The following is a 12,296-nucleotide window of genomic DNA, read 5'->3' on the forward strand; positions in this document are numbered from 1 at the left end:
TGGGTAGATGCATACTAGCCACATTTGCTCAGAAAAGGAAAACTTGTTTACTTTGTTGATTACTGCAAAGCTTTATGATAAATACATTTAATTTGCAACATTCTCTCTTTCACTTCAATACTATTTACAGATCAGCCTAAGCAGAACTTATCTTAAAATGCTACACCTCCAAATGCATTTCCTACAAACACCAGAGAAACATTTGCTGTTTTCCTGTAAATCAAACTGGTCAGAGGCTTAAGGCAGGCAATACTCAGCCCTCACCGTGTCAGAATTACAATCCCTGTCCCTCTGCTGCTATTCACATGGGAATTGGTAAGGCACTCCTACAACACTAGGTTTAGATTAGATATAAGGAGGAAATTCTTCTCTGTGAGGGGGGTGAGGCCCTGGCACAGGCTGCCCACAGAAGCTGTGGCTGCCTCATCTCTGGAAGTGTCCAAGGCCAGGTGGGATGGGGCTCTGAGATGTGTGGTCTAGCAAAAAGGTGACCCTGACCATGTCAGGAGGTTGGAACAAGATGAACTTTAAGGTGCCATCTTATCCAAATTATTCTATAATTCTGAATATTTTTATGAAGGTGCTAAGTGCAATTTTCCTTTCAGCCTGCCTTGTGCTGTTGGAATTATGATTTGTCAGACATAAAAATAATTTTTTCTAGAATAAGAGCCTTAAAATGTGGTAGGGTTTTCTGGTCTGGTTTTTTTCATTCTGTGTGTGGGAGTACACAATTTTTCTAATGGGACATCTGTGCTAAAGGCAAAGATGCCACAAGTGATTTACAGCCCATCCGTGTAAGTAAGCCACCAGGTGTTTCCAAGAACTGACAGTTAAACCATGAGATTTTCTAAGCCCATTGTTCTGAAGAAGTAAAAGTGATATCTGAATTCATCTCCAGCTGCAAAGCTCTCTTGATCAATATGCCTCCTGAGCAAACTCTGCATGTGTTAAAAAACACCACTAGTTATACCTCTTACTCAATTTTTATCCACAAGGGATTACTTCTGGGGCTATTCTATTCTACAAGAATGAGATTTGAGTTGCACATGACATGTGCAGAAGTCTCATATCCCAAGCTATTTCTCCATTATGTAGTATTTAAAGTACCACTGCTGTAAGAAATCAAGGTCAGGGGAGAAGGATCAGCTTCCAGGTAGGAAGAACAAATCATTCAAGTTTTAGATTTTAAAATATACTTCTATGTATCTACTTAGCAGTGGAGCAGCACTTTCCCCTTGCTAGCAACCTTTGTTCAGTTTGGTCTGAATTCCACATCAGCCAGTGCTGCTTTTTCAGGTGCAAGCATTGTATTTATCCAGAGACACATGTTGGCAAACAGATATGTTTGATGGGAAAACATGCAGAGCCGTCAAACCACGCAAAACTTGGTAACATGCCAGGAAAATTTTTGTTTTGTGGAGCACAAGAGGTGACCCCACGCAGGAAAGAATAAATTTGTCAAAAATTAATTTGTCAAAAGGAAAGAAGAATGTGGCCTACAAAGATCCTGCAAGAAAACTACAGTCACTACAGAATATCCTTATGATCTCTGCAGATAATATCATTTGCACTCATTTCATTAAATCCTCAGAGCAACTTTAAATAAGCTTACCAATTCTGTACAGCCAAAATAAAGTCACACAGAAAAATAAAATATTGTCTTGGTTGCAGTCCTTACATAGAATGCTCAAGCTTGATTTCCAGAACTACAAATCACAGCATGACTTTTCACCACCACTTGCTTACCTGTGAAACATGGAAAGCATTTTGAGATCCCAAGATGAAAGTGGTCTTAGCACACCATAAAAATGAATGGCACAGAACAGAAAAAAGAAAAAAAAAAAAAAAACACAGAAAAATAAATTGATAAATTGTTTAAGCAAATGTATTTAAAGTAAATCTAGTTTATAGTCACAATGCTACTAAAACCCCTAGTTTAGACTGCAACTACTTATGGAAAAACTACAGCCAGAGTTTGGTAAGTATCCATACACAGAATTACCTGTATATATCCCATGGTGTCACACATCACAGATACCACCACAGAGCATGGTGTTCTCTGTTGCAGTAAGAAGCCGTGTAAAATAACAAAATTTTAGATTTTTAAAACACTACATAGAAATCATGTACTGAATGAAATTCTCAATGGCAAGGCACATGTGATAGAAAAGCAGGAGATAAGCTAATATATAATAAGCACTACATTTGTGCATCATAAGCCCCTGAAGAAATGACAGAAAAACAAAGCAGTTCACAGAAGAATTCTCTGTCTCAGTTCTTACAGTTTTATTTATCAACAAACAAGTTTAGCTCTATGGCAAGACGACATTACGGGAACTATTAAGCTAAATGTGCCCAAATGTTATTTGTTTTACCTATCAAAAGTAATTAGTGTCAGAACCACTGCCAACACACAGGCTTGGAAAGAGAGACACAAAGCTGGTTGTTTTAGGCTACTCTTTCAAATCACAGTTAAGACTTTGCATGGATAGAAGATTTTCCCTTACCCAACACCCACACAGCAAGTCAGGAGACAGCAGAAAACCTCAAAAACTTAAATGTTAAATCTTTATCTTAAATGAAAATCACCCTAGGGAGAATTACATATACATAACTAAATGACCAGTGAACATTATCTATATCTATATCTATATCTATATCTATATCTATATCTATATCTATATCTATATCTATATCTATATCTATATCTATATCTATATCTATATCTATATCTATATCTATATCTATATCTATATCTATATCTATATCTGTATGTATGTATGTATATATATGTATATATAATGTGTGGATACCCTGGGCTGCCTGGCCACATCAACATAGGGACATTGCTGAGCCCAGATGGCTAGAATGGATACCCAAAAATGATCTGCAGACACAAGGTGTTTGAAGCACTTGCTTTAGAATTTCCATAATATTCACTTACATGCTATTTCTTCCAGAGTGTAGATGATTCAAATCTTGGCCCTTGAGCAGAGGAACAAGGGGCATCTCTGACCACATCTAAACTATCAGCTCCCTTCTGCATTAAGAGTGTGTTGAAGGGCAGCAAACCCATTTGAAGGGTGGCTCTTAACAACTTTTGGCAGCAGCCCCTGCATCAAAATACACCCCGCATTGCACTGTGGATTGATCTCAGCTAAAACTTGTTGCCCAAATCCAGGAGGCAACCCAGAGGCAATCTTCTACACAATGAGCATAAGTAGAGCATCAGGAGATGGATAAGAGGTGCAAAGAACTGGAGATGTACAAAAAGCTGAAAATAAAGACATTTATGGCAGGCACTACCAGGCTGGAATTTCCTGGTGGTCCCTCACTGGGACCTCCAACACTGTCTGCCTGGGAGCCCTGTGGAAGCTCTGGCTGTACATGTACCTGTCCCTGGTGGGTCTGAGCCCTTCCCTGGGGCTGTGCCTCCTGGTGAGATTCCCTGGATGCACCTGGCTCACCACATGCAATGCCTGGGGCTGCTGCTCAGCCCCTTACCCAGGACCCACAGGAGAGGCACAAACTGCATGAGGATCACCCCAGCTCCAGGCTTGTTTCCCCCCTGAGGGCACCTCTGCTTCCACAGCCCCCTCAAGCAACACTGCTCTCCTCACATGTCCCTGCTCTGCCAAAAAAGTATTGAAATCATCTTAGAAAAATCTAGACTCCTTTATTAATAGTTCAGAGAAAGCATTGCTGTGGGAACAGCACCTGTAAGTGCTCAGGACAGCAGGAAATACACAGATGAAGTGACACTGGCCGTCGCAAGGATGCTAGAGAGGAGGGGAGGGAGGGGGAAACACATACAGAAATATAAACCTATATGGGGAAAACCAAATTTTCTATCCTGAAAACTTATCACTTCCCAAAGCTGAATTACCAGCCAAGCTCTGTGCTTGACCTAACTGGAGCCAGGCTTCTCTTCACTGATGACCATTTGTCCGGGGCAGCGCAGGTGACAAGGGAAGAGGGTGCCTGCAAAGGGAGCAGTGTCATGACCCCTAATACTGTAAATTTCTCTGGCAGAACTAATCTAGGCTGCCACAGGCAGTGACAATTAAATGGGAAGTGACACAACTGTGGTCTGAAAATGAGGCAACAGAATAGAACTGTCACTGTGCTTCCCAGGGCAATGATAAATGATGTCATCTCCGTTTCAGCATGTTCCAGTTGAGAAGTAAGCTTTAACCACACAAATTAGAGAAAGAGAATGAAAAGGTATTACACCCAAGAATAAAAAAAATAGGTTACAGTTATATTGCATGCATTTGGCTTGCATTCTTGCTATGAACCACCTTGCTGTGCACACTGAAAATCTCTGTGCTCTTCTCCCTGAGCAAAAAGGCCTTGCTCCATATCTAAGAACAAATCCATTTCAACTACTATTTTGCTCTCCACATGGTTGACTCAAAATTGGTGGTTTACAGAGTGGCTGCAAGACTCAGTTAATCCTTAAATGTTATTCACAGGATTCCCCATTTCTGGGGAAACTGTATTGGCTTCTCTCAGCATTCGGTTGGTCCAGTTATACTTTTCAAATGTCTTTTATCCTGTTTCTAAATTCTGAGCTTGTTTAGGTATTTGCTTTTGTCCAGACAATCCCAAAGAAATGGGGAGCTATCCAGATTTCATTTTGAAAAGCTAGCACACAAGCCACACAAAGAGTGTTACATTAATATTTTATTTGGCAAATACACCAATCCCAAAACAAACCATACTATTCATAAAGTAAAATATCCTCCATATTAGCAGTCGCTTCACACCAGGAGGTTAAAAAATGAGTACATTGTCTGCTTCCAAGAAAAAAGTCCTGCAAAATGGTACAAGAATTGAGAGATGCAAAATTTGCATTTTTCCCCAGTCAGTTACTCACATAAAGGTGCCTTAAAAAAACAATTAGAAGGGCTTCATATGATATACTTATGTGTATACAGGACAAAGGTGATTTCTCTTATTTTAATTGAAGTACTTTCTGACTGAGAATTAGCTAAAGAGACCATCAGAATCACAAGTCATCTCAGACACATGAAGATTCATGGAAAGTGGTCATGAATTAAGTGCTCTTTAGAAGCTCACATATTTTCTGCTTTCTCCTAACAAAGGCAAGCTTAAAGATTAATGTTCCAGTAAGAGCCATAGCAAAATAAACTTCTCACAGATCCATGATAATAATGTTTACTCTCCCTCACAGAAATGAAAGCAGGACCCAGTCAACATATTTTCACTGGCAAACTCCTGAATGTTTTTGCTAACTGCTGTAGTTTCAACTAATAAAAATATTATGACAGCACAAAATATTCATTTAGCTGGTATTTAACTAGGCATTAATTTATTTTCAAGTCCAGTGTGTTAAAATTACAATGCTTGGCACACAAATGTTTCTAGAGAAAATCCTAGCAGTAATCAATGCAGAAATAAAGAAAACATACTAATCTGTGGATATCTTGTTGAAGAATACACCAAAAGCAGCTAAACTCTGTTTTTGAATGCACGTAAATGACAATATAATGCATAAGTACATTATAGAGGCATTTCCAAGTAGCCTAGTGAACACTTAGGAGTCAGCATTGCACAGAACAGCTGTCCTGGCTCGGCAGGTTCAGGTGTGTGCTGCAGTGCGGGTACAGCCCGGTCTCCATCCTGCACACATCCCTGGGCATCGGGATGAATTGTAGCTCGAATATGTAGAAAATGTAGTGAGAAGTCTCTTGTCAGCTCCCACTCAGCACAGGCGATTGCACCAACTGCATGGCCTTGCCTTTATCTAAGACTGCAGCGAGTTCTCATGAGAACATCTTTTTGTTTGACAGTAGAAATGATTAACAGAAATGTTTTCAGCTAGAAGAACCCTATAAGAGCCCAAAAGACCACGGCGCCGGGTAACCCTTCCGCCGACCAGACCATCACAGTGTCCCGACTCGATGGCAGCACGGACCGACCGCGCACCGCCCGGCGTTCCCAGCTCCTGCAGAGCCGTAAGATTACCCGCAGTTCTCCCCTCCTAGCTCTGGCCATGGGGGTTTACTCGATAGTAAAGTCATAAGGGTTCAGCTCATGCGGGGGCCATAGCCCCAGGCATATCTCCCAGCCTGCTGCAGACTGCATCCCCTGGAAACAGAGCTCCGGAGCGGGCGCAGGGACGGATCCCTCTGGAAACAGCGCTCCGGAGAGGGGACAGGGAGAGATTCACCTTGAAATAGCGCTCCGGAGCGGGCACAGGGAGGAATCCCCTGGAAACAGCGCTCTGGGGCGGGCCGGGGCTCTGGGGCGGGGGATGTCCCCGGGCTGTCCCCGTGGTTCGGGGATGCTGAGACTGCAGCCCCGCAGAGCCCGGCTCAGCGCGGCCGAACAGCCCGACTCCATCTCGCCCGGCCGGCAGCCGCTTCCCCTGGCTCGGGAACTGCGGGTCCGACGGTGCCGCCCTGGATGGGGCTGCCAGGGGCGGGCGGAGCGGGGCGCACCCATCGCCGCGGGCCGCTTGCAGAGGCGCTGCAGCGAGCGCGGGCGGGGACGCGCCATCGGGAGAGACACGGCGGTCCTTCGGGAAAGGGACGGGGAAAGGAGGGTGCGTTTGGGTGTGGGGAGGTGCCTCTTTAGCCTCTCAGCCTCTCCCGGCTGCGCCTAGTAGGAAAGGGATGAAGGCGGCGGGAGGCCCCTTCCCGGGATGGCTGGGTGCTGGGACATCAGCACTGGGCTGTGCCTCTCCTGCAGCTCATCTCTTGAGGGTATCCAGTCCCTGAGGGATGGAAATACGTGGCCATTGCACCAAGAATAAAGTGATGAATGTTAACCAACTGGGGGAATGGGGCTGGGGTAGCAGAAAAATCGGATTAAGAAGTTTCTCGCAGCCTGAAGGCTGCCCAGTCTATCGTGGGTGACAATCACTACTGGTGAGAAATGCCTGATTTAGTGCTTAATAGTATTTTACTAGGTCTAGGGAAAATAGTCCTTCAGGGTGTCAGGAAAAATCAGGAAAATCCACAAACGCTAGAGATTTATGTCCAAAAAGGAGACAGAGAAGTCCTGCAACTTTATTTGAAAAAAGGGAGAGAGACTACTGGGAAGGCTTTGGAGGGTACAGCCACCTTTAATCCTAAAGTCCCGGCCACATTTTATCCTCTTCCTGTACCCATTGGCTGAGGTACAAGGAAGGTAATACCCGAATTAAAAATTACCCGAATCACCTACCACATATCCCTCTTTGAACCTGTCATCCTACCCCGAAGTTGGGAAATTCAGGTTCGTGCACACCCTTGTCTGCTTCAGGAGCCAAGCTGTCTGGGATCTGCAACAAACCTTCTGCAGCAGAGACATTAAGACCCATTTCAAAGCCGTTAACACCATACCTTCACCCATGGAATTGTTTGTAAAGATCCTAACTTTCCTCTCAAGGGCATCATGCACTAAAGCCCAGGTGCTGGCTGTGGGAGACATGAGGGTGCTGTGTTGGAAAATCCCAGCTCTACAGAGAAGGGGCAACTGAGAGGCATTTTAAAAGATTTTACTCCTTTATCAGTCTCGTAGAAGAGTGAGACATAAGAGATGTAAAACTCAACACCATTCTATCAGAAGCCACCCTATTTCCTGGTGATAATACCTTATAAAATGTTTTTCAGCCTATTAGATATGCCAAACAATGCTGCTAACACTTCTAATCACCTGTTGGTTTACCCCACGAGGTCCTGCTGCAATGCATCTTTCACAGTTCTAATTCTTCAAAATATCTGGTCTTTTTGCAAGGCCATCTTCTGAAACTTGTTTCTACTTCAATCTCTCTCTCAACGATGTAATCTCGATCCCATGGCCTTCCTAAATCATCATACTTTATCTCAGAGTTTGCAAACACATGTACAAGGCTGTGTGAGCTTCCAGTCAGGTTTTGAGAATCCTTTACAAATCCATTTCTTGCATGCCTGCACTGTGCCAACTCCCTGGCTCAGACTGCATGGCTGAGACCATAACCCTGGACCACAACACAGGGCTGCCAATGGGCACCCTCCCTCCCTCTGGCACAGCCCTGCTGGGCCTGTGAGAAACGGGGTGGGCTGTGGCATGCAAGAGAGTGAAGTTTGGGAGTAAACCTGCATCCATACAGGGGCTGGTAGCTGAAGTGAAACTTTTTAAAGGTTAAAGAAACAAAAACAAACTAACTAATAAAAAACCCTTAAAAACAATCTGGAACCCTGCCAGGCCATGCCCAGGCTGTAGATGAACAGCACCTGGTGTTGGGGATGTGTACAGCCCTCCTTATGCTGGTTAATGCAGGAATATATCTGTCCTGAGCTGTGTGTGACTGCTGTTTCTTTCTAACAGATGTCTTTTTTCATGTCTGTTTCATCAATGCATTTTTTGTCAATGTGCAATTAACTCCCAATTAATTATGGGGAACAACGCTCACTCTTTAAAATGTGTAGAAGTTTAATAAGGGATAAAAAGGACAATATCCAGTGCTGAGCTGCTTGGCAATCTGCCAAAAACACACCATGAGCTCAAAACAATTTTATTATATATTTTTCATTACATTGGTTAGATATACATTTTGAAAAATGCATACTTTATGATTGGCTTTTCGCAAATATTACAATGAATATTGTATGTGTAATGTTAGAAAGTTATGCTGTATTAATTCTCTTAAGTAGTGTGTTAAATATATTTTTAGGTAATAACACAATGTTAAAATAGAAACTATGCTATGTAAGATACTTTTTAACTAGCTCAAGAAAGAGATGAGATAATCAAGAAATTCCTTGCACAGAGATAACAGTAAAAGGGTACATAAAGAGTTACTGTCTCCTTATTGGAAAAGACATTCTCTTACCTTCTCTCCATCTTTATGGAACCACCAGGATTAAGGGGAAGAAGTTGACAAAAACCAGAAAAGCTCTTAATTTGCAAGGAATTTATGCATAATGTATGAGATATAAGAATATGCAACCGGCTATTGCTTTTAAGGTTATTCCTTTGTTCACAAGGCATGCTTCTCCAGGCTTAAGTGCCTGAGAGTACCCAGACATCAGTAATTCTTTGCTTTTTATTGTCTTGTAATTGTCCTAACTCTAAATTTTATTTCTCTATTTGTATTACTATTTTTATAACCATTTTATTATTATTAAACTTTAAAATTTTAAAAACCAAGCGATTGGCATTTTTCACAAATATGAATGAAGCTAAATATATTCAAACACGCCTGTGATTTTACATGTTCTGAGAATTCTTTTGCTTGGATTTAACCTTTAACTTGTCTGCAGGTCATCGTGTAGATTAAATCAATATATTTTATTTCTTCTCGAGGTTCTGAGGTTCCATTCTGTTGTTCTGACTGTTCCTAATAACTGGAGAGTCAGTAGTAATCTTCCTCTTGGTGTCCTGATTCTTGTCACTGTTATCATTCAGATAAGACAGCCCACTAATACATTGACTCAACATAGCTATTTCAAACCTATTTCACAACTTTGAGTTAGTTAAACAAATAAAAGTATTTAACAGTACATAGTTTTATTTTAATATTATGCAAAACTCTAAGCTATAATGAAACTATTTATAAACTACACATGGCCAGAGCACTGGCTGCAAAAACTGGCAGATTATACTACAATAATAGAGTTAAAATGGGTTACAAATAGTACTATATTAAAATAGTTGTGATCAATAATAACTTGCTAAAACAAACACATAAATGAAAGCAAATATTTCAATTTATAGCATTAATCACTTGCAAGGTTCACTCTACTGCTTATTAGATGGCTAAAGCACATGGAGGAAAAGCAAGGAAAAAAAATCCAGAGTCAATCAATCCAAACCAAGATAAACTGAAAACTATTTATGTGGAGGTAAGGGGTGTGGGAGGGGGGTGTGACAAAGGGATAAAGGGGTAAGAATAAAAAGGAGTATGACCTAAAGGCTCAATAGCACTTTACAACATTTAAATTTAACAGCACTTTAAACTTAAAAAAATTTATAGCTTATAACTTAACTTTAACTTAAATGTAACAATTTAGCAAAGGACTCATTTAAGATTTACTATGCTACCAAGTCTTGTGTCTGAAAGATGTCAGAGAGAAGGCTTTGAGAATCCAAATCATCTCTGATGCATGATTTAGTATCTCAGGCAAGTTTAGAAACATCCTCATACTGGATATCTTCGACTCTATGCCCTTTTGGAGGTCCCGAGTTGATGGTTATTGTCACTGAAAACCTTTCCTCATTGATGGATTCCAAAATGCCTTCATTTCCCCTGTACTCACCATTTAATACCAGTACTTTCTTGCCTGGTGCTGGTATTACAGTTTCTAGATGTGTCTGATCAAGCTTCAGTTTATCCCCAGAGCCAATCACCTTCACAATTGCTGTGTATCTGTCAATCACTTCCTTAACAACTGCCTTCTTCTCGTGGTATTTCTCTCCTAGCTTTTTTGTTACAATTTTTACAATGATTTCAGGCTGTAACCAGTAGTCTCTTCGAGATGTTCTTTTTTTCTCCTCTTCAAGCTCCATGATCTCATCAAGTGCAGATTTGTTCTTCTTCTCTTTGGGCTGACCAGAGCAATGAGCTGCTTGTCTTTTTTTCACTGCACCCTCTACCATCTTCAGTGCATTTTGTCCAAGGACACTTGTTTTAGAAGATGCTGCAACTGAAGTACTTGCTCCTTTGTTTAATTTAAATTTAACTTTTTCTTCTTTGTTTTCTCTGTTCAATTCAGTATAGACTGGCATTTCCACATCTTTCCCCTCCAAACCTCTTCTAACTTGTTGTTCAATGAATTTAGCAGCTTTTTCTTTATCATCAAGGTCCTGTTTCTTCTTCCTCTCTTGTTCTTGCTGCCTGTGAATGGTCTCTGGGTCCCTGTCGATGTACTGAATGTACCAGCCTTTAGGAGTCTCACCTACCTTGCAAAGACCTTCTCTCCCCAGCCACTTTGTAAAATCAGTGAGTGTCTCCCATTGCGTGGCATTCATATGGATGTGTTCCCGACGGCTGATGTACTCATTGTACACAATATTATTGAGGACTCTCCTTGTTCCAAATTGCCTCCTGAGCAATTCCAGGAAATCCTTTTGGAATTCCTCGGAGAAGTAATCCACGAATTGCTGAGGATTTTCAGAAGCCAGCAGCAGCTGCTTCTGGTGGGACTCGGACATGCAGTGACATTTGAAGCTGTTCTCATCGCGGCACTGCTTCTGGCACATCTGGCAGTACCAGCACAGCTTCTGCAGCCCCTTGGACTTGATGCAGTTGGCGATGGCCTTGGGGCTGAGGAAATCCGACTTCCCCATGGCGCCGGTCCCTTCCTGATCCCACTTCCAACCCTTTGCCTGTCCAGATCCCACCCCCTTCAGAAGTAAAGGTGGCCAATTACTAAACAGCAATTTACTTACAGCCCTATCTTACTTCAAAATATTAAAGTGCTTAAAAATGTTGGAATCACAGCTGCAGGAAAAAAAAAAAAACAACAACACCTGTGCTGGTTTGAGAGCAAACCAGTGAGAGATCCCAAGTCAGAACTACAATAGGAAAATTAAAATTAAATGAAGTAGTACAAAAGCACTGACAGAGTCAGAACACAACCTGACACCCTGTGGGTCAGGGTGTTGGCAGCAGTCCCAAAAAATGGTGGCTGCAGCCCTCCTGCAGTGACAGCTGTGGTTCTGTTGAAGCTCTGATCCTGTAGAAGGGTGGAATTTTCCTCTAAAGGTCCAGTGGTGGCGTAGATGGGTCTCGTCTTCCACTGGGAATCCAGTGGGAAAAGGCTCATGTGGTGTTCCACAGCTCGACTTATATCCAGGTAGGAATGCATGGCTACTCTCCCTGGGCGGAGCATCTCACAATGGGATGATGTAATTCTTATCAGCCATGCAGTGACACTTAATGGCCCATTAAGCAGAAGATATCGCCCTGGAGGGAGGATGGGTCCTGGAAGAGATAAAGAAAACTGCCCCACCTGATTTTAACAGATGGTAATAGTATGCATACTTTTGGTTACATCTTGCATTGCAACCTAAGACACCCTCCAACATTTTTATAGTTAGAGAATCTAGGCATTACTTTAATATCTGGCCAGGATGTACCACAGAAACCATCTCATCCACACACATAGCCCAGGTGTGCAGAGAGAATCATTCCATGTTTTTACAAGATTTTTCAGATGTTTTATACAGTCAAAACTCATAGAAATGAATTGGGTCAGCATTGATTGGCACTAGGTTGCAAAGTTCTTATATTTGGTGTCCTATTGCTTCTGATATTATTTAGATTTTCATTCCTTGATTTTCTTATGAGGATTTTCAGGATG

The 12,296-nt window shown here is 41.9% G+C and overlaps 1 pseudogene; it reads right to left on the reverse strand.

Annotated features, from left to right (window-relative positions):
- Positions 1-4,671: 4,671 nt before the first annotated feature.
- On the reverse strand, positions 4,672-11,621 carry LOC100229177 (DNA/RNA-binding protein KIN17 pseudogene; annotated as a pseudogene).
- Positions 11,622-12,296: the final 675 nt, after the last annotated feature.

Source organism: Taeniopygia guttata, chromosome 1A, assembly GCF_048771995.1.
Source record: "Taeniopygia guttata chromosome 1A, bTaeGut7.mat, whole genome shotgun sequence".
Classification (NCBI taxonomy): domain Eukaryota; kingdom Metazoa; phylum Chordata; class Aves; order Passeriformes; family Estrildidae; genus Taeniopygia; species Taeniopygia guttata.